Here is a 3,848-nt window from a genome sequence, read left to right as displayed (position 1 = left end):
CCCAGAGTGCAGCGGGGTGGCAAGGGAAGGCAGGGGGGAAGGGACAGTCGGTCGCAGACCGCGCTGGGTTGCCGCCGCCGCTGCAGCCATCGTGCCAGCCCCTCGGGTGAGTGTCGGGGCCAGCGCGCTGGGGCGGGGGCTGGGCCGCAGGAGCCGCGCTCCGGGTCGCCTGGAGCCTCAGCTGCGAGTCCCAGGGCCGCCCCTCCCCTCCCCCCCCCGGCGGCCCGAAGCCGCGCGGGGCCGGGGCCATGTGTCGCGCGCGGCTCCGCCTCCCGTCGGTCCTCTGAGGCGGCGGCCGGGGGGAACACAGAGAGAGACAGCCAGGAACCCATTTCAGGCGTACCGTGCCCGTGGCGGGCACACCGGACCGCGCCGGGGCCAGGCCTTTTTCTCTGTTCTGGACCACCCGGATGGGGCTCTCCGGGCCCCGCCCCGTCTGGCCTAGCCCGGCCTGCCCGAGTCCTGCAAACTCTGCAGGCAGGCTGGCGGGCGGACCCCAGCCACACGTCCTGCCGCCCGCCTGCCAAGGATCCGGGAATGGGCAAGTGCCACCCGGCCCGCTCCGGAGTCAGCACTGGGTAAGGGCGCCCGCCTGCCGCAGCCCTACCCTCACCCGGTTCTCAACCATAGCTCGGCTGGGATGTAGGTGAACGTTCCCTTGCTTGTCTGCCCGCTGAGAGTGCACAAAACCTATCTCCCACCCTGGAACTCAGATTCTCCTGCATCGAGGCCAGGGTCAGGGAATCTGGGGTAGGGAGGGGGGTTCCACGTGGGACTTCACCCCCGGCCAGTCTTGGAGGATCTGGCCTGATGAGATGAGGCGGCTCCGGACTCGTAGGCTCAGTCCCCGCCCTTCCCTCTGTCAGTGATCAGGCCCCAGCCGTGGGTGGGTTGGCCGGCCGCGTCAGTGGAGGGAGGGAAGGGAGGGAGGAAGCCAAGGAGGTAAGGCTGAATGTGTGAGCCTCCAACACATCGTTAGATCTCTTCAGCACAGCCTAATCCTCACTTCTGCCCCTCCCAGAGTCATCTGCCCTTTTCCCACAGAGGAGGATGATTCGATAAGAATGGTAACGGTAAGGTGGGGTTTAATGGAGGGGAAATTAGAATCCAGGTCTGAGGTCCCTTAGCCTAGTGCCAAACAAGAGGCTGGGCTGCAAGCGACATTGGGCATGGGGCACATCTGGGCTGTGGGGCTCAGATTCATGCTCTGTGAGGCCCTTCTGAAGCCTGAGTGGCAGCACTAGAGCTGGAGGCTGCAGAAAGTCAGGCTTCCCTCACCTGCCTGCTCACTTTCCAACAACTGAGTGACCTATGAACAGGCAGGAAGCTGGTTGGGCCTTGGGAAATTGCCTTTAGTGATGGCTCCAAGGACTCCATTGATTTCTGGGAGTAGGGAAGTATCTAGCCATAGAGTAGTCTTCTAGCAGGCTTTGTAAAGGCACTCCTGATTGGTGATAAAATTAAGGGACAAGTCCAGAGAAGACCATGGGATATGGAGAAGAGACAGTTCGTTAAGCCTTGATTCCTCTGACCCCAGTGTAGCTTCTGAGCCACAGTTCTTAAAGGGATAAAGAAGCAGCTAAGTCTCTGCAGACGTGGCCTCAGCAGCATGCAGTTCTTTTAGGAGAGTTGAGTTAGGCCTGTGATGCAGGAAGCCACCATCCTTGGAATTTTTTTTCCTTGAGTATTTCCCCAGGTAATATTTTTCTGGTCATTGAACTCTAACCTTGGAAGTTTTCCTGCAGTTGAATTGCATTCTCCCTGGTTAAGGAGGACAGGCAAGGAAGGTTCTGTCCAGATCTTGTCACCAGGGACTGCGTTCTCTCTGGACTCAAGCTCCTAGTCCACATCCTAGCCCACGAGCACATGGGAGTCAGGTTCATTCAGCAGACTCAGGAGAGGCCTGGTTTGCCAGTGGAGGTGGGCAGCAAGGAGGGACCACCCACAGGGCACAAATAGGATCAGTGTGATTGGATCTCTTAGTGCTATAAGTAGTTGTTCCAAGACCTTGAGATTGTCTGGGTTGGTTCTTTCTAGGACACTGGTGTCAGGTGAATTAGGCTTTATGGCTGTGGATTAGTTCACACATTGCAAAGCCCTAGGTGACTTGAAAACAAGGGTTTTCTTCAAGGTCAAAATGCTACTGTTCCTTGGGAAAAAGGAACAAAGGTTACTTGGGAACAGGAGGAATTCAGGTCCCTCCCTCTCATTCCAATCATTAAGTTCCTTATAACTTCTGTGTCTGGGGTCATCTAGGCATTGCTAGGCATCCTGACCCCCATAAATCCTTGACCTTTCTGGAATTTGGCAGGCTATCTGTGTCTCAGAGCTCAGAGATACGAGAAGAACCCTGAGGTTCTCCAGAATCAGTCTGCACCCTCTATTCATGTAGGGCTGACTTGGGGTGTGGGGCCTGGCATGGGATAGTCAGGATATGGCTGCGTAAGCAAGGGGGCAGGCTGTGAGGATGCTGGGTTCTCAGCCAGCTCAACTAGGTCCCTTAGTGCATGGAGCCCACCTCTCCTCTCTGAGCCACGTTTCATTTTATTCTGCTGTCTTTGCAGTTGGTGGGTTGGGATGGAAAGAATGATTTAAGTGAAAGAATTCTCAAATTTTAGAACTGGAAGGCACCTTATATCAAAAAATTCTGGAATACCCTTACTGAGGCTTTAGTATCTTGCTTGAAGTTATTTTTTTTCTCCTTTTACACCAATGATCCATTTTATTCAGGAACCATTCTTGCAGCGCTTTCTATATGTCAGCCCACTGGGCTGAGGCTGGAGGTAGAATAATGAATCCTACCAAGTCCTGGTGCTGGGGAAAGGATGTCACAGTAGTGGAAGAGACAGAGGTAATGTTGCTCTTATGTGCTGAGGGCTAAGTTGAAGGGACCCACAAGGGGCTCTTGGCCCTTTGTAAAAGAGGGGGCTTCTGAATGATTAGAGCACCAGAGAGGAACGTCTGTTAGTGAGCCCACTTTCCTCTCCAGTGCCTGGAGAAACCACAGAACAAGGTGTACTTCAGGATGTTGGGGCCAGGAAAGTCTGGGGTCCCTTGAGAAACTTGGCTGTCACCACTCCAAATTGCTGTGACTGTTGAGTCTAGCAGCTGTCTTCTATTGGTAGCTTCTCCATCCCTCAGGGGTCTCTGCTGGGTGTTCTCCTGGTGCCTGAGAATCTTACCAGCATTCTGTGGTCTGTGGCCTTATTCCCTGCCTGGAACCTGGATTTGTGGTTTCTGTCTCTTTTGAGACCCTCTCAGGTCACTTATTCAAGTGCCCAGTGTTCCTGGAGTGATGTATATCAGGACATCTTCCCAGAGTCAGACAGAGGTTCTCTCCCTAGAAGTGAAAGGGAATAGTCCTTTTGGAGAGAGGGGAGTGGATCCAAAAAAGTTTTCCACAGGATGGACATTGAAAGTTGGGCAGGATTTCTGTGTGCTGGGGTTGAGCTGAACCTCCAGATGGGCCTCCTTTTTTATTTTCTTTAATTTTATTTTTCTATACTGCAGGTTCTTTTTAGTTATCTATTTTATACATATTAGTGGTATACATGTCAATCCCAATCTCCCAATTCATCCCACCACCACCACCACCACCCCCCGCCCCGCCACTTTTCCCTCTTGGTGTCCATACGTTTGTTCTCTACATCTGTGTCTCTATTTCTGCCCTTCAAACTGGTTTATCTGTACCATTTTTCTAGGTTCCACATGTATGTGTTAATATACGATATTTGTTTTTCTCTTTCTGGCGTACTTCACTCTGTATGACAGTGTCTAGGTCCATCCACGTCTCTACAAATGACCCAATTTCGTTCCTTTTTATGGCTGAGTAATATTCCATCATATAT

General features: G+C 53.1%; 1 protein-coding gene across 2 annotated transcripts in view; it reads left to right on the top strand.

Annotated features, from left to right (window-relative positions):
* NUTF2 (nuclear transport factor 2) overlaps positions 1–3,848 on the top strand; it is a 19,042-nt gene continuing 15,194 nt past the window's right edge. Inside the window, exon 1 of one of the 2 annotated variants that reach the window (XM_007125921.3) lies at positions 1–106. The gene's annotated coding sequence lies outside the window, so the exon portion shown is untranslated. Of the gene's footprint in view, positions 107–488; positions 579–3,848 lie in introns of those variants that run through there. The other variant, XM_028485596.2, reaches the window with a different exon arrangement.

Source organism: Physeter macrocephalus, unplaced genomic scaffold (genome assembly GCF_002837175.3).
Source record: "Physeter macrocephalus isolate SW-GA unplaced genomic scaffold, ASM283717v5 random_474, whole genome shotgun sequence".
Lineage (NCBI taxonomy): Eukaryota > Metazoa > Chordata > Mammalia > Artiodactyla > Physeteridae > Physeter > Physeter macrocephalus.
This window is presented reverse-complemented; position numbering and strand designations above follow the sequence as displayed.